This window comes from Mus musculus, chromosome 12 (assembly GCF_000001635.26).
Source record: "Mus musculus strain C57BL/6J chromosome 12, GRCm38.p6 C57BL/6J".
Classification (NCBI taxonomy): domain Eukaryota; kingdom Metazoa; phylum Chordata; class Mammalia; order Rodentia; family Muridae; genus Mus; species Mus musculus.
In genome coordinates, this window is record NC_000078.6 from 72,421,300 (window position 1) to 72,446,036 (window position 24,737).

The window sequence follows — 24,737 nt, forward strand, 5'->3', positions numbered from 1 at the left end:
TGGAGCATTCGTTATACGGGATGCCATAGTTCCAGGAGACTAAGTTTCCATGAACTTTTCGCCTCATGATTGTGTCCAGGTTTTTGGCCTGTCACGCGGGTCACTACTGGAGTGGATGTAGCAGGACATCACCATAGCCTCAGGTGGCAGTGCAGGCCACTCAGATCAATATGGTCCCAACAACAGCAGCATAGCCACCAGCGGCAGCACAGCCCATGGACATCAATATGGGTTCAGACTGCAGCACAAACCATAGTCATTCACGTTATCATCCTTTGGTAGTAACACAGGCCATTGACATCAACACAGACCCCGGTTACAATAGAGTCATGGACCCAGACATCACCATGGCCTTATGTGAAAGATCAGGCCATTCACATCAGCATGGACCCAGACCAGTGACATCTGTGTAGCCTTTAATGGTAGCTGAAACTAGATACAATAACACAGCTCATGGCTGCTGTAGGACCATAGTCGTCTTTTGAGGAGCTCCAATCCAGAAAATAATCTGTTCTTCATCCTGGACATTCTATCATTGCTCATAACAAGGATGACTGTGTGGCTGGGCATTGTGTTCAAAGGCTGAGTCGGAGTGCAAGTTCCATGCTGCACCACACCACCTTATTGGCCCTACTGGACAACGACATGGTCACCTGTCCACTGCAGACTTCTCTCACACCTGTCACTATCAACACGTCTCTGGCTCCACCTCTCTTCACTGCTCACTCACTACTCCATTCCTCGACTTTCTTGCCTCTCCATCGAATATTTGTTCATCATGGTGGCATCATGTGTGTGTGTGTGTGTGTGTGTGTGTGTGTGTGTGTGTGTGTGTGAGTGTGTGTGTGTGTGTGTGTGTGTATGCCAGACAACAATATTTCATGCAATGATTATTGGGCTGGTTCAAGGTTTCTGGTTTCTAAAGCACCATAAATACTGGGCCATCACTGAGACTCATTTCAGAGAGCCAGCTGTTGCTAGAGTTATGGTGATCCTGCAACTCTGGTTCTGCAGGACCAGCTCCTCCACAGGCTCCAGCAGCTCATAGATGGAGTAGATGTTGGAGTGGACTCACTCAAAGACTGGATCTGGGCCTAGACGGTAGACATGATGACCTAGCCTGGCTTCAGCTGTGACTTCCCATGATTACTTTTAAGCTGGGTATTTTTCCCTCATATATTTCAGAATCTTCTTTGTGTTGTATTTCCATCATTTCTGCATCTTATTGTCCAAGGAGGGTGAGAAAACCAAATTTCTGAAAAATCCAAAGACTTCTTCAAAGTCACATGCCATAGACAGATGCCACTAAAGTCCTAGTCATCTACCTGACCCTATGCTTAGTGACCCCTTTCCATGTAAGTCTTCAAACCATAGAATTGATTTTCTGGTAAAATACCATATTCCATTGGCAGGAGACTGGCTCAATAAAGATAAAGGTTAACTACAAATGTTTTCCAGGATTAATGATCATAAACTATATCCAAAGAATTCAGCATCTAGTACAATATGCTACGTGAAGACTGAGATCAGGAAAGGTACTGCAGTGTTGTGTTCAGGTCAGAACCCTGGACAGCTCATAGAGAGGCGTGGATGCCTGTCTTCCTAACTTCAAACTGCAATTACCCAAGCCCCAGATGACTGGTTGGCGGACTTTATAGGATTAAGCTCCATCAGAAATCTCTTGTGATATTTTTTCATGTGGACCCAGCCTATCCTGGGAAAGCATATCACACTGTCTTCCAAGAGTGGAATTCTTTTTTAAATTATAGGGCTTCCCTCGTTGTCAGACCTCACGAGTACATTAGGAAATCTCATACTCCTGGAACTTTTGGGGAGTAGGCTAACCCAAAGAGGAATTTCTTTCTTTCTCTTCTTTCCATTCAAACTTAGCTAGTAGGCACTTCTAAGCCAGGGACAGAAATGACACCTAGCAGGAGCCTACGAACTGGTCCCAGTTGGTGAACACATTTAAGGCTCAGAGGTAGGCTGCATTTATAATTTCATATGCTTCATAATAATTAAGGAATTTGATGACTGGTATCAGAGAGCACATGGGACCAAACAAAAGTCTGTGAATTGTATTGCTAGATGATTCAGTAAATAGCTAGTTGTTTGTTCTGCTGGTTAGCTTTTGGGTTGTTGTTGTTGGTGGTGGTGGTGGTGGTTGTGTTTTGTTTTGTTTTTTGTCAACTTGACACAAGCTAAAGTTACTAGGGAAAAGGGACCCTCAGCTGAGAAAATGCCTCCATCAGACCGACCTATAGACAAGTCTATGGGACATTTTCTTTATTACTGATTGATGTGGTAGGACCCAGCCCACTGTGGGCAGTGTCACACCTAGGCAAGCGAACCTGGATTGTGGAAGAAAACAAGCTGAGTGAGCCACGAGAATCAAGCCAGCATCATGTTCCTCTATAGCCTCTACTTCAGTTCCTACCTCCAAATTCTTGCCTTGGGTTCTTACCCTTACCTCCCTTCATGCTGGACTATAGCTGTATGATGAAATAAAGCCATTCTTCCTGGGTTGTTTCTGGTCACTGTGTTCATTACAGTAATACAAAGCAGACGAGGATAAGCACCTGTCTTGGAGTTGCCCTATTTGGTTACAGATATAAGTCAGTGACAACCTTCTCAAAGCCTTAGATTCTAATACTGTCTACAATGATATCAGCCTGTTACAGATTATTCATATTGTAGACCTCTTAGGGCTGTTATGAAGGTCACATAAGATGAGCCACAGGGATGCTTGACTTTAGGTACTAGCTCTGAATCTAGGCACTGACTATGCTTGTGCTTCAATGTCTCATTTCAAAACCGTAATAATCTGTTCTCCACAGGACTGCTGTGAGGACAGAATGAGGCAATAAGACAAAGCCTTCAACCTAATGTCTGAGTGTTTAGCGAATATTACTAACATTATGTGATCTATCAGCACAATGCCTCACACACGGTCTACAGGCTTGATTGATAGCTCTAAATCATCAAAGTAAAATAATCACTATAGCATCACAATTGCTTTAATCCAGTATTCAGTATTGGTCTGGAGCTGAGAAGGTGTACAATAGATAAAACTCCTGCCACACAAGCATGAGGACCTGAGTTTGAACCTTCAGACCCCGAGTAAAGCCAGATGTGGCTGTATGCATCCACAACCCCAGAAATCCTAGGGGAAAATGGGAAGGGAGACAGGAGAGTCTCTGGAAGCTCCCAGGCTGGGTAGGCATTGCTCACACTGGCAAACGACAAAGAGGTCCTGTTTCAAAAAGGGTGGAAGGTGAGAACGTGTGTCTAAGTGATCCTTCAGCCTTCATATATGCAGTTGCCACACTCATACATACACACATTGTGTATTGTGACATGTTGGCTGCTTTATTGACCTCTCATTTGTATCAACTGTTTTCACATTGCTGACACAATACCAGTCCAGAAACAATTCCAGGAAGGAAGGGTTTGCTCCGGCTTTCATTTGAAAGGGATCCATTCCATCGTGGGCTGGAGAGCATGAGGCTGGCTGGTCATGATGTATCTGCAGTCTGGAAACAAAGAAGACAAGGGAGCCTGGTCAGGACATGAAATCTCACCCCCAGTGACCCACTTCCTCCATCAAGTTCAACCTCCTCAAAATCTTACAACCTTTCAGAGAGCAACATCACCAGCTGGAAGCAAGGGTTCAAACACTTATGGGAGGTGCACCATGGGCAGTCTTGGGATTCACACTTGGTCCAAACCACCATTTTGTCTCATAACGTACATGCCTGTTGTACAGAGGTGACTGGTATACAGCAGATGCTTAACATATGAAAACTGGATTTATGAATTTATGAGAGGAGACTGTCCACCCTTTTTGAAACAGAACCTCTTTGTCGTTTGCCAGTGTGAGCAATGCCTACCCAGCCTGGGAGCTTCCAGAGACTCTCCTGTCTCCCTTCCCATTTTCCCCTAGGATTTCTGGGGTTGTGGATGCATACAGCCACATCTGGCTTTACTCGGGGTCTGAAGGTTCAAACTCAGGTCCTCATGCTTGTGTGGCAGGAGTTTTATCTATTGTACACCTTCTCAGCTCCAGACCAATACTGAATACTGGATTAAAGCAATTGTGATGCTATAGTGATTATTTTACTTTGATGATTTAGAGCTATCAATCAAGCCTGTAGACCGTGTGTGAAGAAGAAGACACTGAAGCATCACACAGGACTCACGTCAGAATCCTCAGCCTACTCCTCTGAAGGTTGACTTGAGATAAAGTCAAGATTTCCCCCAGGAACCTCTGAGTTTTGAGATATCCTCGGTCCTGGTTAAAATTGTATTTCTTCCTATAAAATAAGTGGTTAGCATTCAGCCCTCTATGCTTACTTGTGCCAGTTTCCTTCTCAAACATGGCGTCACTACTTGTGACTTGATCGTGCCTTGTTCTTCCAGTTCAGCCTCCTTTTACCTGTAAGTTTTTTTCACACTTCTCAGATACCTGAGTCACGTTCTGGCCTCCATTTCTCTCTGTTACCATGAGAGAGAAGCTCTTACACAATGGTGTTACCTTCAGTTTCAGAGATAAAAAATACCTTGACTTTCATGTTCTGTAATGCTTAGCTGTAACAAGGAATATGGTGTTGCCAATCTAGTCTGACAACATCATCAACCTGTACTGACTCTGCGTATGGTTCTACGCTTGGCTTGCACTGGCACAAACCAAGCCAGAACACCAGTCTTTCAGAAAGACCATTCTGATTTCTATGATGTTCACACATGTGAATTTAGATGTACTTTGTAACTGGCTAATTACCACGAAGTAAGTCTAACTTCCACTTAATAAAAGTTTTTTGGTGGGTCTAAAATATATATATACCTTGACAAAAGCAACTTAAGAGAAAGGGTCCTTCTAGCTGATAGTCTGACAGTCCATCACGGCAGAGGCATCAAGGCAGCAGGAGTGTGGAGCAGCTGTATGATGTAATGCATCAAGGAGCAGAGAGGGGAGTGCTTGCTGCTGCTCAGCCTCCTTTCTCTATTTACGTAGTTCAGAATCCCAGCGAGGGATGAGGATGCCAGAGGTGGCCAGGTCTTCTCATCTCAATCAATACAAGCAAGATGGCCTCCTCCTACAGACATGCCCAGAGGTTACCTCCTAGGTGAATCTAGAGTTGTCATGGTGATAGTTAACGCGAACCATCTTCAGGCATGCTACTGTCACAGATTAGAAGCTAGAAGTTGCAGATAGCTGGATCTGTTCAAGGAGGGGTGGGCACATTCTATCATGGCACACACAGAACTCGAGTCCTGGAAGTCTTGGTTGTTCTAGCCATCTCATATAAGCTTAGCATAAATGCTAGATTCTGAACAGAGTCTGGGAAAGCTGCAAGCCTTTCTAGAGGAGTAAAGATCAAATTTGAGGCAGATAACAAATCCTGAGAAATATAGTGGGAGCCATGGGATATATGTTACCCTCAGTGTGACAGAACTTGTGAAAATGAATCTATTGCCATGACTTGTTTTAAGGTTGACAATCAGTGCTTCTCATGTTAGTGAGGCAGGCACATTTGCTGCAAACTATACCCCTGGAGATGTAGCTCACACAGAATGCAGTGGTCATGGAATATTTTTCCCCCTTGGGAAAACACCGAGTGAAGCAAGCAGAGAGAAAGAGTCATGGTTACATGTCACCTGCTCAAGCTCATAGTTCTCTTGATTGCTTGAGTTGTTGCAACTTTGTAGGGTGACAGATTCAGGTAACTTCAAAACTAGTTTTATATTAGACTAGCTGCCCATGCTCAGTCATCTCCAGGGACCTCAAAATTAACCAGATTATTTTTTTTTCTTCTACTCCTTTCCAGTTGGGACCTCCACATGACAGAAATAAAACCTCAACTTTTATGAAAAAATGGGATTTCTAACTCATACCACAGCAAGTTTCCTATAGCACTGGCCTGGAGCACAGCTGGATGGGACTGTTCACCTGGGGTCGGATTCATTCTGTCTTCTGACAGGTGTGCTCCCTTCAGTGAGACGAGGGCCATTGGCTGTTCAAAACATCCATCCAACTGGCTTGCTCCAGCTGAGAACCATCTTCACGTGGGGTAGAGTGACTAGCTCATCTTATGTCACCTGGAATTTGTCCACCTTTAAAACAGAGTGCCAAGTGCCAGAGAAACTCCCAGTTCCAGACCAGACAAGAAGTTGGTCACCTCAGGTGAGATGACCTACAGAAAAGGAAAAAAAAACCCACTTTGTTATAAGAGAAAGGATAAAAGGGGGCTGAAGAAGGGGGAAACACTCCCCTTTACCTTAGCTGGGCCTATTAATTGTGAATGAAGTCCCCATTCCATTGTGCAGATTATGTTTTAAGGATAGGCCTATGCCTTCAGCCCAAGCCATCACTTTGGAGTGTTTCTTCATCATTGAACTCAAGCAGAGAGCAGGGTTTCTCTGCAGGACCTGAATACACTATCCAGGCCTTGGCCTGGCTCTGCTTGGTGGTCTTACACCTTGTGACCGTTTGGCTTTAATTCTCATACTCACCTCCGGTTCTGCTTATGTGTGTCTTAATCCTGCATTTGCTCTGGTCTTCCGGGCTTCTGCATACCACTGCTTCATCATGCTTAGATCCAGCCTGAAGTTCGCCCCCTTGGGTCTTAAGTGCAGTCACCTGCTTTCCTGCTCATGCAGCTCACTGCTGCCCCCACCTGTTCCCAGGTGGAATTCACTAGCTATTGATATTGGAGCTGAATGTGGGAGGGCTTGATACCTAGTTATAGTCAGTATCAAGCACGCGTGCGCGCACACGGCGGGGGAGTGGGGCGGCACACACACACACACACACACACACACACACACGGGGTGTGGCTCAGAGGAGTGAAGTAATTTTCCCAGATTTACAAAACTAGTCAGCTCTAAAATTACGTAGAACTCAAAATTTTGAACTCTTCCTACTGAACATGCTAATTCTATCTACTGTGGTGGGGGCACAGTAAACGTGCAACTGACAAGTTCTAAGATCCTCCCCTGTCTCTCTCTCTCTACATATCTTTGTTACCAGCACTCAGGAAGATCAAGTACATATAAAAGTACTTTTCAGGACTTTAAAAATGAATCTCAATTTCTAAGCCAAAATAGGATTTAAAGACATTTTTATATTTATTGAATTTTTTGCTTGCACATATGCATGTGCACCGTTTGCATGCCGGGTGCCCCTTGAGATCAGAATCCCCTGAGATTGCAGTTAGGATGGTTCTGAGCTATAAGGTTGGGTCTGGGAATTGAACCCAGATCCTCCAAAAGAGCCACATGCTCTTAAACACGGAGTCATCTCTCAAACCCAGAGAAGAAACAGTGTAAAATACATTGTAAAATTATGTCCTAATAACTAATCGACTAGTATCTAAGCTTTCTAAATGTATTCACTGTTAATCATGATTATTATGTCATTTTTCCTACATGAGCCTAATGCTGCTCTAAACCAGTGGTTTTCAACGGTGGCTGACATTATCAGGGCCCCTGAGTCAAAGCTGATTTGTTTCTGTTAAGACATTAGATACAAATGCAGTTTGATAAACCATGGTCTCTTTTAAGTCAACTATCTCTAATAATTTCAAAACTTGTGGCTGAAGAGATGGCTCAGTGGTTAAGAGCACTGACTGCTCTTCTAGAGGTTCTGAGTTCAAATCCCAGCAACCACATGGTGGCTCCCAAACATCTGTAATGGTATCCAACGCCCTCTTCTGGTGTGTCTGAAGACAGTTACGGTGTACTCACATACATAAAATAAGTAAATAGATCTTTATTTTTAAAAAAAAGAATTTCAAAACTGTAAAATAATGTGTATTTCATTAAAGTTTCCGTGTAGCAAATAGGGCTACTTCATGCAAATACATTATTTCATATTGACTTGTAAGATATTAGTTAGAGCAATCTTGCTTCAGCCTCTAGAGTAGATTAACTTCAGCTATATCATTATGCACTTTTTAAATTTCCAAATTTTAAATAAAATCTCTCAGTAATTTTTAAAAGTAAGAAGGAGATCCAATCCAAAGGTTTGAGGACAGTTGTTATAATCAGAAAGTCTTACCTGGCATGATGGCGCACACCTTTAATCTTAGCATTTAGGAGACAAAGGCAGGCAGATCTCTGTGAGTTCAAGCTCGACCTGGTCTATATAGTTAATGAGTTCCAGGGCAACCAGAGATACATAGTGAGATCCTGTCTCAAAAAAAAAAATGTTCTCGTTATGTGTACTAGGGGATAGCACGCAGGCCCTTCTACATGCTAGGCAAGAACTAAGGAACATCTTGGTTAAATTCTAAATTAAAAACTAATAAATGTTGTTTGGTATTCCACAAAAAAGAGAACTACATTATTGTCATCTTCAAGAATCAATAAACTCTTACTTTGAAGCATCCTTTTATAGTTCAGGCTTGAGTTCATGTGACTTGGGCTCAAATAGCACTACCGCTGTGTAGCAACTTAGTTAAGCTAAAAGGGAAAGGGAATGGAAAGAAAACCCATGATAAAATCAAGCACCACTGTTTTGAAAGACTGCAAGGATGGGCTTTTATTTCATTAAATGTCCCGCCTAGCTGGAAGGTTCTTAATGACAATCTGGAACACAGAGTCATTCGAAACAAGGGCTGCAGACAAATTATATAACCACTAGAGCTGAAGGAAAGAACGTACCAGGGAAGGGACGCCCCAAAGCTAAGCACATGCAATCTCAGGCACAGCGATCTCATGTCTCTCACCTTCCCTTCTTCCTTCTGCTCTGGACTCAAGCGAGAGCCTGCAGCACTGGGACAGAGTGGGAGCCACACTTAATGGTTAATCCCTTTGAAAGAGCTGGATATGGGAAAGATATTAGTAATTTCTCTTAAATAACTCCTATACAGGTATTGTTTTTAATTGAACTAACTTTCATTTGTAAACAGGTCTCTGTCATAAAGAAAACTGTCATTGTCTCATGCACACACTTGCTACCATTGTACCCTGTACACACTTGCTGTCATTGTACCCTGTACACAGTTGCTGCCATTGTACCATGTACACTTACTGCTTTCCAAACGTGAGACTTCTAGAGACCTGAGAGCAGATTGAAATAGATTTACATTATGGTTCATAACAGTAGCAAAATTACAGTTATGAAGTAGCAGCGAAAATAATTTTATGGTTGGGGGCCACCATAACACAAGGAACTGTATGGAAGGGCTTAAGAAGGTTGAGAACCACGAGTTTAAAGGCTGCTGATAAGCATGATGAGCCCCTAGTTGAGTCACTGGTGGCGAGAGCACAGACAGGTGGCTTAATCAGCTGAGAAAGAAAGTAGGAGTGGCAGTGAACACAGTGGCCAGAGAACACTCAGGGATCAGAGTGAGGCTGTCATGCATGCCTCCCACCAGGAATGAAAGTCTGTCCAGTTAAGAAATAAAATAAAGGGCCTGGAGGTGCCACTCAGTCCCTAGGGCTGTTTTGACAATTACTGTGCTGTACTTCTGAGATGGAGCTATTGCTGACTAAGAAGAAAAGGGTAGCACCTGAGCCCAACACGTCCCTGTTAGGCATGGTTTCTGGTTATGGTTAGTCTTCTACTTGTCCACAACTGTGATGTAATAGGAGCCATTTGATTGGCAGACACGGAGAGTTAGGTAAAATCAATCTAGACTAATGTAGAAGACAGTTCAAATCCCCTTTGCCTGTTTCATAAAAGAATAGCACACATACCAAAGCACATATGTTATCTACAAAGTCTTAATGAAAATATGGTGTTTGTGGAAAGAGAAACTCTGAAAGACATGATCGGAGCCCTCATCAGAGCCCAGCAGTGGTCTGCTTTGTTGCCCTGGATGCTGGTCTTCTGGAACTCCACACTCTCTGTCTCTCCTAAACCCCATCAGGAGAGTCTAGTGTGGTAAGCCTTGCCATTTCTGGGCCTACCTCTGGCCTCGCTATAACCACTCCAAGCCTCTCCCATGCAAGATCTTAGGTTGGTAGAAACCCAGATGGGCCCTTAACTAGTTACTTTTCTCATTGCCATGAAACATACCCGACAAACAAACTTAGAAAAGAAGCCCTGATTAGGGAAAGCTGGCTGGTCAAATTAGATCCACAGTCAAACAGAAAGCTGTCCTCATCTAACTTGGTCTGGGACTCCCCAGTCCCAAAAAAAAAAAAAAAAAAAAAAAGGATTTCCCATATTCCAGGTGGTCTTCCCTTCCCATGAAATCTTTTTGGACACTGGTTCATAGATATGCCCAGAAGTGTGTTTCCATAGCGATCCAAAACCTAGTCAAGTTTAGCAGTAGTTACCTCTGGTGCAAGGTCGAACAGTCTTCTGAGGGGGAAGTGAGGATGATTACAGGAAAGACAGAAAAGAAGAAGCAGAGACCAAATTCCTGTCAATACTGTGGCAGTCTCAGGTTTTTCTTAGGCCTTATATACTTTATAGTATCGTGGGAAACAAAGCCAGAAGCTAACAGAAATAATTTGCTCTCCCAAATGCCTCTGTTCCTTCCACCAAGGTCAACAGAATCTTCAGCCCCTCACCTTGAGCCTCACACGAACCTCCTCTTATCACTCCATGGCTCAGCAGTCAGGAAATCTGTCAACCTGCCTTGACACTTGTGTCTCTGTCTCTGTGTCTGTCTCTTTGTCTCTGTCTCTGTCTGTCTGTCTCTTTGTCTCTGTCTCTCTCTGTCTGTCTCTGTCTCTGTCTGTCTCTCTCCCCCACTTTAGAGAGGCAGCAAAACAGCTCCTGACAACCTCCTCCCATTTACCTATTTACTTTGGACAGGGACATAGCCCAGTCTGGACCCCATACAAGGACACTGGCAGAGGGAACTCACTTGAACTGTTTCCCACACACCATGATTATTCCCAGAAGGAAGAGCCTCCATTTCTTTTGCTCAAAGATGTTGTCCCTACGTTATGTTTCCCCAAGATAGCCTTTCTTGCTCGATAAATTAATTAATTAAAAGCTCTACGGGATACGGGCTTCCCAACAGTCCCTGCAGTAAATCTCTAGGCTTGCTACTAACAGCAGAAATGTATCTCCCCCACCCCACCCCACCCCCACTTCTGGAATCCAGAAGTCCCAAGTCAAGTGTTAGCAGTATCATGCTCCCTCTGGTGGCTCTTGGTGACTTCAGTCTTTTCCCTGCCTTCTGCAGGTAAATGGCCATCTGGTCACCCTTGACTTGTGACTGTCCCCTCCAATCCCTGATTTTTGACCTTTCTTCCTTCTGCCTGCTGCCCAAGGCCTTTTTTTTCTAGACACCAGTCATTCGATTCAGACAGGACCCATACTAATGTAATATTGTATTGTTTCCAACTGGTTCATGTTTAATCATCTTATTTCCATGGTGATGTATGCCTAGAATTTGGGAAGCCAGAGTCAGAAGGATTGCCCAAGTCCAAGGCCAGCTTCATCTACATGATGTCTGAATTTACTAAGCCATGTTTATATAGGAAGAATTTGCCTTTTAAAAAAAGTTTTCCATATAAAATAACATTCTGAGGTTCCATTCTGAATTTTGGGGGGAGACACTATTCAGCTCAATATAGAGAACAATGCTTTTCAGGAAACATTTGCCCCTGTTTATGCTCTCCCCGATGGACTCATGCAATTCCATCTTCCTTTCCTCAACCAGTGTCTTAGTCAGGGTTCCCTAAAGAAACGTACAAGCAGACAGAGACAGAGACAGAGACAGAGGCAGAGGCACAGGCACAGGCACAGGCACAGGTACAGGGAGACACACACATACACACACACTGGCAACAAGATAAACTTAAACTTGCCAGAAAAATTGAAGATGAACAGGCAAAACGCAAAAGCTTCCTTCTTCCTTTTATCTATCTGCCACCAGGAGGGGCTGCACACATTTAGGATGATGGCTCTCCCCTCTTCAAAAAAATGAGATCACAACTAGCCCTCATAGAAGTGTTTTGGTTCCTTTCAGATCCAGCCACATTGTCAACCAAATCAACCATCCTCTCTAGCACAATGAGCATGGTGCTGTCCCTAGACTGTCGACTATCTGCTCAGCCTGAGTCTAGAAGCTGGTAAAAGAGAATCAGTTGCAGAAAACAAATATTTGGAAAGGAAGTCATTCCCCTCAACAGAAGAGCAGTTCCAAGAGGGAAGAGAACTGTGTGGTTCACTGATGTGTGCTCTGACTCAAAGACAACAAAGGCAGGATAGCAAGTGTTCTTCAGCAGACAGATCAAGTACTCTGGGAACGACTCTGAATTCAAGTCTTTGAAATCGTTAGTCTTGGTTAAAACCATAAAATCACCATTGTTCCACATTCTGTGCTGCTGAGATCTGATATAAAACGTTGCCAAAGCTCCTGCAAATACTGCAGTAGTGTTTCTGTGGTGTAACTCCTGAACGCTGCCATTGTAATGGGTAAGGAAACGGATGTGGCTGTGTTCCAATGAAAACCCACTCTACAAAACCATGGAGCAAGCTGGACTTGGACCAACGCCATCTTTTGCCAACTCTTTCTCTAAACAAATGCTATCCCGTACAAGTCCTTTTCTCTTCTCTCTTTGCCATCATCCTTTACTGTCCCCGGCCACCAGAACATCAGGAAGAATGTCACTTTTTCTTGTCAAGGATGTATGGAGACTACACCTGCATCTGCATGGAGAATACAGTTTGGTATTTGTTGACCGGGGGGGGGGGGGGGCGGGGGATTAGCCCACATGATCTGTAGAGTATGTGCCTCTGAAAATGCATGGAGCCTGAACAAAGCAATGCAGAAGATATGTGAAGGAAGAGGCAGCCATAGGACCACACACTGAAGACTGACAGGGCCACAGTGTGCAACTCCTTCCTGAGAGAAATACACATATACACTCTACTCTATGAAAGCTACAGTGGGGTCATTACCCAGCAAAGCTGGGCCACCCAGAATTCTGGGGGCCTAACTTTTGCTCCAGTGTGTCTAGAAGACAGGACAATAAGCCAAAGATTTAATCTTGTACCTGAAAGTTTAATGTTTTCCTTGTTTAGTCTTGGGTACAAATGGTGCTTATGAATTATTCTTCTTTCCTATGCCTCCCTCTCAGAATGGAAAGAAGGTTTTCCTGTGCCTGTCCCCATTGTTTTATTTGAGAATCAAATTGCTTGACTTATTTTACAGATCTACAGCCAACCAGGAATTTGCCTTGAGATTCGCTTATGTTTGTTTTCCATGATATGAAGACCCTTGACCTTGGCTCTGAGGTGATGCTTGAGTTTGGGACTGTCGGTATGGAGGTCCATTCGTGAAAATGAAACCATGGAGAGAACTAGGGGTGGGATGTAATGGCCAGAATGTTTGTGTCTCCCCGAGTTCTTATGCTGGAATTCTAACTCCATGGCAATTAAGAGGAAGGGCTTTGGGGAGGTTAGATCATGAGGAAAGAACACTCATAAATGAGATTACTGCTCGGAAAGGATGGCCAGTGGAGTTCAGTTAATCCTTGCCCTGATGAGAAAACAGTAAGAAGTTTGAAGTTCTTCATCTTGCCGAGTGGGGATTAGATACTCGTAGTAAGTCATGGTTGTTAATTGGAGCTTTATAAATCCCAGCCTTCATAGAGCATTTAGTTTGTTTAACATGGAGGAAACCTGAGATATTTTAGAGAGAAAAATTACCTGTAAATATGACATAGTTTAAATAAAGTAATAAGCATATAGCTTGGTAAGCATACAGTCAATGGTTCTTACTGTGTGACAGCTACTAAGCTAGATGCTGGGCTTACAACCACCAATGAGGGAGGGATGGTCCGTGCCCTGGCAGAGCTCAGGACCTTATGGTGGAGGCAGACAGGATGCAAATCTGTAGCAAAGGTCAGAGTGATGGTGTGAATACAAATAAGAAGAGGAAATGCCCTGACACAGAAGGCAAGAGAATATGCTCCCTGAGTTGCCTTCAAGGTATTTTCTTTAGAATGTATGTAATTATAAATTCTTCATTGTCTTACTCTATATATGTGTAGACATACGACCTTTCTCGTGACCTGGGGGACATCTCTTTTAAATGTAATCCTCAAGGGAGATGGCTCCCTTCTCTTCTTGTTTCCTTGGTACCACCGGGCCCTAATTACTCAACGGCACCTCTGTCTCCATCTGCCTTCTGTCAGGAAGCTAGCTTGTTTTTCCTTTAGCTCAAGCCATTTAGGTTAATGCAGGTGGTTCAAGCGAGTTACCACGAGAATTTAGGATAAGCTTTATGCTCATCCTAAAGGTGTGACCAAGGATGCTTGCCAAGCTCTCTCAATCGAGAGCCAGTTGTTTAGTTTTGGAGTATGTGAGCCATGAATTGAGTCTTCTCAGCTATACAATGTCACCCTGCACTTGTAATCTCTTACGTGGCTTGCCTGTAAGATCTGTCGATGTTAGTACGATACTTTTACACTAATATGACTTCTTTCAACTCTGTGAAAAGGATTTTGGAGGACTGGCCAGAGATTTTTGTTTTCTCTTAAACTTCCCCAACAAGAAGAATACGATTCCCCAAGTACAATTTTAGAAAGGAAGTCTGGGACAAACATTCTGGGAAGTTATCACATAGTATTTGGTAAATAAAGTGTGCCTGCCTTAGCCTAGATGTTCCATTCCTGCTATTTATCCCAGAGAAATTATCCTTCAGAAAACCATTATTGGTTGATCCCTGTGGTGGTGTTTAATGGAATCAAGCTGGGAGGCCATTATTAGGAATGTAACAAGAACAAAAGGTAACAATGGCTGGTGTATGTTATACTCTAGAATGCAGAATACAGAACCAGTTAAATAGATGTATATAGTAAAACATAGGTGTATGTCAAGATAGCATGAGATTTGAAGCTCTGAATAAGTTTATATCAAAATACCATGTATATAAATAAAAATATGGACATGGAACCCATGTAAAAGAAAAATGTTTGAAACTCATAAGAGGCATTCAGTTGTACTGCATCAACTTAGGGACTTTATACCTCAACAGCAGTGTGCTGGCAAACCCAGAGACCTGAGTTCAATCCCCAGGATTCTCACAATAGAAGAGGACAACTGACGCTTGAAAGTTGTCCTCTGTCTTCCACATGCATTCCACACATAGGCATACACATGTATGCATTCCACATGCATGCATACATGTGATAAATAAATATTAAAATACAACATGCAGTATGAGAGAAAAAAATCCTTGCCAGCTCTGCTGCCAACAGAGGAGCTGTATCCGTGACATGTCAAGCACTTAAATTTTGCTAGGCAGTAGTGGCTCACCCCTTTAATCCCAGCACTCAGGAAGAGGGGGCAGGTGGACCTTTGGGAGTTTGAGACCAGTCTGGTCTACAGAGCAGGTACCAGGACAGCCAGGGCTACACAGTGAAACCTTGTCTTAAAAAGCAGAAACAAGCAAGCAAAGAAACAAACAAAGAGAACTTAAAATTTAACACCAGAAGAATAAGTAACCCAGTCAACACATATGCAAATGAACTAAAGACATTTCTCAAAGTTCAGGCAGACAGCAGACATTTGACAAAAATCTTAGACATTTTAACCATCAGACAAATGCAAATCAAAGCTACATTGACCTTTATTTTGCTCCAGTTAGATAGAGTGGCTATTATCAAGAATGTAAAGTAAGTAAAGGCTAGCGAGGATTCAGGCGGGCAGGAACCCTCATATTAATAGTAGAATGTAAATTGGAGCAGCCTCATGGAAATCAGTGGGAAGATTCCTTAAAGGGCTAGAAAAGATCTACCGTGTGACCCAGCTCTACCAGTCCTGGGTATTAAGGCACCATACAATAGGTCTGCTCAGCCATGTTTGTTAAGTCTCTATTCACAGTAGCCAGTTCACAGAATAAGCCTAGGTATTCAGTGACTAAATAAGAAAAATATACAACACACACACACACACACACGCACACACACACGCACACACACACGCACACACACACACACACACTGGGAAACTGATCATTCATAAGGGTAAAAAGCCATTGACAGGAAAATGAATGGAACTCCATGCCATTATATTCAGTGAAATAAACAGGACTCATTCAAGCAAGCATTGCATGTTTTCTCTCATAAGAAATGAGAATCTGTAAAATGGATGGGGGGAAAGGAGCAACGAGCAAGTATACGGAGGGCTTTCGAGGAAAAAGGGGGACCAGAGGATGAATACAATCAAAATACGTAACGTGTGTATGAAAACATCACAGGAAAACCCACTTTCTATATGGTTAGCATGCATTAACATGAATAAGAATCCTTGGTTTTTGTCAGTGGCTAGGATGAGGTTAGGATCTAGGCAATAGCTGGGGAAGGAATGAAAATGGAGAAGGGCTTTGTGTGAGCTGTTGGTAATATGCTGAGGCCCAAGAATATGATGGGGGCTTTATGCCTAAGTTCTAAGTGCAGAAAAGATGGAGGTGGGGTTCTCCCTCACGAGAACCAGCTGTCTCTCCTGTGGAGTAAGCCTCCCTCTCTGGCTTAAATCCATTGTCCTTGGGCTGGTGCCTAGAGCAAAATGCAAACCGAACGGGAAGGGTGAAGTCAGCTGAGACAGAAGTCCCTTTTTCTGTTCATTAATTATGTACCAGCAAATCATAGCCAAAGCCTAACTCTTTTAGGTGGAAACCGTAGATGTAGGATTATGTCGACCTAATTAAAATTTTGCCCAGCACAGCTTCTAAGTTTTAATTGTATCCTAATGTATTCATCTCCTAGAATTGGAATAGTCATTGCTAGCCATTAATAAGCGGGCCTTTAAAGATGACTTTGTAAGAAGCACATAATTACCCCTTCCACTGCTTGAGTAAGTTTTGAATTGTGTTCCATTTGTGGGTTTTTGTGACATGTAAAATTCAAGCACGAGGCAGTGAACTTTTACACACAGTCTAATGAAATCATTAGCTGGGAAGGCGTCATCTGTACAAAGATAAAAACATGAAATTCAAATTAGCGCTTAAAGTTCCCAGACTTTTCATTCTTCCGACTTGCCATTCTTCTTTTCCTAATGATGGGTTTCTTGAATAAATAAATTTAATAGTCAATCCAAAAGACTTTAATTAATGAATGGTTGCATCATTCAAGCTTTTCTTTTCTTTTGATTTTTTTCTTTTTATTGAAAATAGATTTTTTTTCCTTGAATAGCATACACTGATTATGGTTTTGTTCTCCCCACCTCCCCTCCCGTCTGGATCCACCCTCTTTATGTGTCTAAATAGTAAACGAACAGTCTTCTTAAGGATAACATAAGATGTGAGCTAAAACAAGAACTAACACATCTGAATAGGGCAAAACAAACTAACAGAAGGAAAAGAACCCAAGAGAAAGCACAGATACAGATGCAGAGACCCCCACTCGTTCACACATTAAGGAATCCCATAAAAACACTAAACTACAAGCCATAATGTGGATGAGAAGAACCGGTAGAGCAAAATAACAACAATAATAGCAATAGTAAAATAATAATAATAATTAATAATATTAAAAGCAAAATGGGGGGGGGAGGTAGAAAAGGCCCTGACACAGCATTCTGAGACAAGGAACTTCCCAAGATGTCACTGAGTTCATTTTCTGTTGATCATCTACCGCTGGGCGCGCAGCCTACCTTGAAGAGTAGTTTGTTTCCACAGCGAGACTCCCTTGAAGAAAACTAAATTCTCACTGGCAAATGATAACTATTAGAGATTGCTTTGGGGTTAGAGACGGGAACATATGTCCACTTCTCTCAGCTCTGCTAGTGAGTTCACTTCCATTTACAGACACATAAAAAAATGTATCATCTGTCAACCTCAAATGATGAATAATCAATGAGATTAGTGAAAGCTGGTCGCACCTTTCCGCTTTAAGCAACATCTGGAAAATTGAAACAAACAGTCTTAACAGATTACTTTGGACAAAGGATTTAATTTGGCAAACCACCAAAGGTTTTTCCTCTGAGCCTGTAAAGGATGCTAACACAAGTCCTGCTGCCAAAGTCAATGAGCTTTTCCTAGAGAAAAAGAGCACTCTTCCCGTCATGGGTGGGTATGAGTCTCCAGTCTGCTTTCTTATACAATCCATAAGGGGGAACTGCCCACAATGCCCTGGGCCCTCCCACATCAATCGTTCATAAGAAGATGCTCAATAGAAAAACTGCTTGCTGTGCAAATGTGAGGACTGGACTTCAAGGCTCAGAACCCAAATAAAAACTTGGTTAGGTCGTGAGTGCTTGCCTGTAATCCCAGCTGGGGAGGGAGGAAAGAGTAGATGTCTGAACCCCACTGGTCAGACAGACAGGCAGACAGACAGACAGACTACCGTAATAGCAGGAGCACTGGCTTCAGCGAGACCCTGTCTCAGGAAACAAGATGGAAGGCTCCTGAAGAATCGTTAGAGTTGGCCTCATCGTATGCGAGCTCTCACATAATCTGTTTTTATATAAAAAGTACAGAGTGCATATTAACACTACCTCTTGCAGGGGAAATCACAACAGATTCGTATACTTCAAAACTAAATAGTGTATTCTGATAACCTCTGTACTCCCATCCCCGAACACTGCATTCTTCCTGTTCTGGTTTGTTTCTAATACTATGATAAGGATCATGACCAAAAAGCAATTTAGATAGCAAAGGGTTTATTTCATCTTATGACTCGATCAGCAAAGAAGAGTCAGGCTGGAAAATCAGAAAAAAAAAAAGGGGGGGGGGTGGAGGGAACCTGTGGGCAGGGCAGGGGCTGAAGCAGATCCATGGAGAAACTCTGTCTACTGGCTCCCTCTCCCTCCATGGCTTTCTGTCTTCTTATACAATCCAGAAACACCTGCCCAAAGGTGGAATTACCGACAGTGGCCTGGGTCCTCCCACATCAATTGTTAATAAGAAGATGCAATACAGGCTTGCCTTCAGGCCAATCTGATGGAGGCATTTGCTCAATTAAGGTTTGGATCAAATCGACAAAACAAGCAAACAAAAAAGATGATTCAAACAAAAAACTAAACCAGCAAACCCCAAAGTGAGAATTTTAATCTAACTGATCTATGATGGAAATTTCTTTAAAGTTTACAAATTGAAACTATCCTCCTATTTAATCTTTATATTCTAAACAAAGGCTTCTTCAAGCATAGGTTATCTTGTTCAACTAGATTTTCAGCGAGATAGTAAAAATAAAACCGGAATCAGATTTCAAACAGACAGACAAAACAAAAAAACAAGCAAGCCAAAAACAAACAAACAAACAAAAAACAAACAAACCTGGCATCGCTTTTACCATAAGCCACAAATAGTTTAATCGGCTTACTTTTGATCTGTTGCTGACAGGAAGGAACAGTGTTCAGTGAAATGAAAATAGAGAGGGAGAATTAATTCACTTCTTCAGTGAATGTGTTTACAGACAGCAAACTCATCGGATGCATCCAACTCTTAAGTTATTAAATAGAAATATTTAGCCGGGCGTGGTGACACATGCTTTTAATCCCAGCACTTGGGAGGCAGAGACAGGCGAATTTCTGAGTTCGAGGCCAGCTTGGTCTACAAAGTGAGTTCCAGGACAGCCAGGGCTACACAGAGAAACTCAAAAAAACAAACAAACAAACAAACAAAAATATAAACAAAAAATAAGAAAGAAAGAAAAACGAAATATTTATAATGTTTAGATTTTCTTGAGAAAGCAATTGAAAGCTAGGCTGAGTGAAGCAGCAGATGCTAGTTTGCAAGAGGACCCGAAGGTCATAAATACTAACACATCCCCACTGAATTATAAAAATGAGTGCAGTGCTGTCAAGAGTTTTGTCAATTTGATACAAAACTAGACACAACGACAGAATCTCAACTGAGGAACTGCCCCTATCAGATTGTCCTGAGAGCATATCTTTTTTTTTTTTTTTTTTTTTTTGATTAATGACTGATAGGAGAGAGCCCAGCCCACTGTGGACAGTGCCTCTCCTGAGCAGGTCGTCCTGGCTTGTATAAGAGAGCCACCTGAACCCCATAGTATTTCTCCACTGCTCCTAGCTGGGCTGACTCCCCTGCTGAAGGACTGTGATCTGATCATATAAAGCCAAATAAACCCTCATCTCAAGTTGCGTCCGGTCATGGTGTTTATTTCTTGCAATAGACAGCAAACAACGACATGCCCGGTCCAAAATAACCTAATGCAAGCCTCCCAAGCAATTATAAATTGTCCTGGTAGCCAGATTTTCAACGTAACAAACAAAACATAACCTTATTTAACTCAGTGCACCCCAAAATAGTTTAACATGTGATCGATACAAAAATCATTAACAAAGTCGTTTCCATTGCATCTCTGCATACCAAGCGTTTAAGTTTTGGTCTATTTTCCTATATACGTCAGTTCAGACTACCGCTTTTAAAGGGCACATACGCGGCTGTGGCTAGTGGCTAACTCTAGTAGACGTTGTGGTTGATTTGGTTTGTTTTATAAGTTCATTGCTTTCTCAGCCAGTCTCCCCCTGTCCTCTTAACTTGTATTCTATCTTGTAAATTATTGCCTCCTGAGAATTTTGGCAAATTAAGACACTCGAAAGCCTGCCTGAGAACTCCTAAAAGACCAGTGGGGGTCGATTGCTTGGAGACGTTCCTGGGCGCGCGGTCTGGCGCTTGCCCTTGGGGGCTCACCGGGCTCTTGGTGGCCTCAGCTGCGCAGCAGCTGGGACCGAGGCCATCAGCGGCGGAAGGGGAACCGTCTTATGACCTCACTGCTCCACGCCATGCTGGGGATCAAGACCAGTTAGTACTGCTGACTTCGAGGCTCCAGGTGTCAAAAACTTTAACTGTGAAAATGCCAGGACCAGGTCCCCACCGCCTAGCCCACAAACTGTCACTGTCCTCGGAAGGAAACAAAGTGAACACCCAAGACTAAGAACTAGGCAGCGACCGGCTGCCACCGCTCCGCGGGAGTCTTAACAAAGGTGGGAGGGGAGGTCTTCCGGAAGGGGGCGGGGGAGGGTCTTCCCTGCTTAAGTTAATTGGTTGTAGTTTGCTACCACGTGATGCAGGCAAGGATGGGCGGCTGATTTCCCCGTCCTCGCCATCCCCTTCCTGACCCAGAGGTCAAGGGAGGCGGAGAGAGGGTTTCCTAGACAACCGCAGTGGGCGGTCAGTACACAGCAGGCCCGGGGCTGGTGTCAGCTGCAGGAAGGGATTTGGGAGGTCGGAGTGCACTCTGACCTGCCTAGGACAGCCCTGGAATCCATCCTCTCTCTGGAATAAGGTACTGAGTATCGGTCTTCTGGTTGCCTCTAGGTGTCCCTCCCCTGTAGGAAGGACTAGGGAGTCACATGGAGGAAATCTCCCAGCAGCACACAGGTCAGGGGACCTATGTGATGGTGCAGTGGGGGTTATAGTAATATTGTGATGGTAGTTATAATAATAAAAAATAATAGTGATACTTCAGAGAAGGATCCTAGGAAAAAGGAAAAAATGATGTGCCCTAGGCTCGGGCAACTACTGGACTGAAAGACTCAAGGGATACTGATCATCTAGAAATAGGAGGGCCTTTATGTGAACCACCAGGGAGAACTGTTGGGTTCTGGCTCCTTTATACTCAAGGGAGAAAACAGTTGGACCACCTAGGGCTTCTGTTGGGCAGAAAGGTGATAGTTTCTTAGATTAAATGCTCACTCAGCTTTGCTGGCAGACAGTTCTTTACGGACCAGTTAGTACTGTGTTACAAATTGCCATGCAGAACAGTGTTTACAGTCATGTTGGGTAGGATGTGTGTGGTATGACAGTTCATTGGAACCATTTGATAAGTTATGTCGTGTCAGCCGTAGTTCCTGTCCTCGGTGAACATGTTAGGAGGAAGGACCTGCAAGTATCACAATACAATGTGACAGACAGTAGCCATGCAGAGGACATGTGCTAACCTTACCCAGTCACATGAAAGAGAATGTTTACAATAAGACCAAAGAGGATGCAAGTCTTCGAAGAAGACTCAAGGCACTCTTTAAGGATATATGGAGTATAGAGTCAAGGACAGAAGATATTTCAAGGAGAGGAAGAAGTATGTGCTGAAGTACAGCCATGCTAGCTATCATAGGACTAGAGTTGTAGCCGGTACTGGAATGTTGAGTGGCTGTTTTGGTTGACCAGGGGCTTAAGAGATTGGCATGAGTCTGAAAATGGTGATTATAAACAATTTCCAAGAGGAGTAGCATAAACAAATATACCCCCGCAAGAGTCTAGCTGCTCCCATGGATTAGAGAATGGGGTAGGTAGTGAGACAAGAGGGGCCACGATGGCAGAGAGTGGAGAGGAAGCATAAGAATTGTGTGTGTGTGTGTGTGTGTGTGTGTGTGTGTGTGTGTGTGTGTGTGTTGGGATGGAGAAGGGATGGGTGGTGGTGTCCTTTAGCACAAGAAGGCATTCATTAAGGGGAAACAACATTGGTTGGAAATACGAGCTCAGCTTGGGACAGGCATACTGTATTTGAGATGCCTGTGACATGTTCACGTGGGCTTTTGAGTTTATTGCATAGGAAAGAGGACACGAAAGATGAGTGGCTTTTACAAAGAAGGAAGCTGTTAGTGCAAAATAACAAGTAGAGGACTAGGGAGACAGTTTAGACGGTGAAGCGCTTTCCTTGCAAGCAAGAGGACCTGCGTTCCATCCCAGAACCCATGTAAATAAAACATGGCGTGTAATCCCCGTGCTTGGGAGGCAAGCCAATTCCTGGAGCTCCTTGGTCAGCGAAGCTAGCCCACCAGGTGAGTTCCCATCAAGATGAGAGACACCGTCTCAAAAGGAAATCGAGGTGGATGGCACCTGTGGGATGGCCCCTGAGATTATCCTCTGACCTCCACACTTAGATTCACACAGCAGCGTTTATTCTTGCATGTGCATACACAGAGTGGGAGGGAAGGAGAGGGAGGGGTAGGGGATAGAGAGAAACCAAGGAGAAAACTTGAGAATAATCAGTATCGCTCAATGCTATCAGCATTGCTCAAAGTCACATCAAGGTCAAGTTGAGGCGGAAACGGGTCCACTGTCTTTGGCAATCTGGAGTTATTGACTGTTGTTGGACTTATTTAACCAGAAGTAGACGCTGTGATGGCTTGAAGGGTTTTCTTTCACATTACACTGGGTTGAGGACTGCATGGAGTAAATTATTGTTGCTGATGATTGTCTAGAAAGTTCTTTGTGAAAGTGTGAAACGTAGCTATTCAGGGTTTTTTTTTTTTTAATGCAATATAGAAAGGACTTTTCTAAATAGGGAAACCTGTGCTTACACACAGAGGAAAGGAGACCCTATGGGAAGAAAGATGGACTGGCAGAGCAGTCTCTAACAGAGGTAGACACGGTGGACCCGTGCACAGAAAAGCTGATTCATTTCAGTCAAAACGAAGTCTTTATTTATTCATTGTATGTGATACGTGTGCACATGTGTGTGGGGGCATGCTCACTCAAGGATGTATGGATATATATAAGAGACTGCTAATATGGAGTGTCTTCCTCAATTCCTCTCTTACCAATTCAGCCAAATTGCTGGACCCGGCAAGCCTTCCCCATCTTGCACACCCAAACCCAACAACTCCTTGAGCTCTTTCTGTCTCCACTCGCAGGCCTGGATTGCAGGTGTCCAGCGTTTCCATGGGTGCTGCGAACCTAAACTGAAATCCTCACTCTTGCACAGCAAACACAAGCAAGCACTTCATCCATTAAGCCAACTCCCTCAGCCCCCAAATGAACATTTCTACTGAGCCAAAAGTCCTAAGGGGGTGGGGCGGGCGATGTGTGTTTAAGGAGAAAGGAAATTGAAGGGAGTATATCCTAAGACAGCCCTGTTACCTGTGAAGGTGAGGACAGGACAATCTGACAAGAGATGGCGGAGGAGGCAGGGAGGGATGATAAGGGAGAGGGGAGAAATGAGGGCGGAAGGGGGCAGGCTTGAGAACGGTGGTGCATGTTAGGATAATCTCATGGATCCCAGGATTTTCATCTTCCAGCCTCTTCTCATAGGAAAGGGAGCAGAGGAGACACAGAAACGCTTGCCTCTGTAGCTGGGGAATAGCTTCTTACAGCTCAGATGTCGTTGTGCAAATTTGGGGGTTTCCATTGGATTCTTCTTTGTCCGTTAACTTCTGAGCTAGAATAAGGTTATTTTGCCTAAATGGGTCATTGATGTTGACAGAGTATCGTGAAGTTGAGAGAGAAGCTTCATGTCTCTGTACCCAGAAATGTAGTCTTCTTGACTAAATGAAGAGATGTGCTTTGTTTTTACAAAGTCCTCAGAAGGTGAACTCCCTTCCTCTAATACTTTACTGTAGTGCACTCTTCAGTCAGAATCCCAGCTGGACTTTTAAAATTCTTTTTTTATATTTAATTTGCAGTGTGTGTGTGTGTGTGTGTGTGTGTGTGTGTGTGTGTGTAGTGTGGATATGTGCAAGGTGTACAGGTACTTACAGACAAAGAGGAATGGGATTTGCAGAGCAGGGGTAGCTCTTAGCCCACTGATGTAGGAACTAGGAATGGAGCTCCGGGCCTCTGGAAGAACAGCAAGTGCTCTTAACCTCTGAATGAATCTCAAGCCCCACAACAGAGATCTTTAACAACAAATCTTAATATGTCATAAAATGAATATAAAAAACTAAGAAACTTAAAAGGAGGAGAAGGAGGAAAAGGAGGAGAAGGAAGTGGAAGGGGAGGAGGAAGAAGAGGAGGAAGAGGAAGAAGAGGGAGAGAAGGAATTGTATTGGCAACTATAGAAGCACAGAAGGAAGGCTTTATTTTGGGCTTGTGGTCCCAGCGGGTTAGAAGCCTATATTAGTCAGGGTTCTC

The 24,737-nt window shown here is 43.4% G+C and overlaps 1 protein-coding gene and 1 long non-coding RNA gene across 17 annotated transcripts in view; one reads left to right on the plus strand and one right to left on the minus strand.

Annotated features, from left to right (window-relative positions):
* Positions 1-3,348: 3,348 nt before the first annotated feature.
* Gm33487 lies at positions 3,349-11,019 on the minus strand. Of its 2 annotated transcripts, XR_381676.2 has the most exons (3): positions 8,379-11,019; positions 5,951-6,194; positions 3,349-3,533 (listed from the first exon to the last, which is right to left on the minus strand). It is a non-coding gene; the product is annotated as a predicted gene, 33487 (long non-coding RNA). The 2 variants fall into 2 exon arrangements; XR_001780626.1 differs by having other exon boundaries at positions 5,951-11,019.
* A 2,298-nt stretch (positions 11,020-13,317) lies between these two features.
* The window catches only part of Lrrc9 (leucine rich repeat containing 9), an 83,297-nt gene continuing 71,877 nt past the window's right edge, over positions 13,318-24,737 (plus strand). For 8 of the 15 annotated variants that reach the window (XR_003950092.1, XM_006516377.4, XM_011244214.3 and 5 more), the window contains exon 1: positions 20,945-21,171. The gene's annotated coding sequence lies outside the window, so the exon portion shown is untranslated. Of the gene's footprint in view, positions 13,517-20,566; positions 20,870-20,944; positions 21,172-21,253; positions 22,667-24,737 lie in introns of those variants that run through there. The other 7 variants (NM_001142728.1, NM_030070.3, XM_011244211.3 and 4 more) reach the window with 6 other exon arrangements.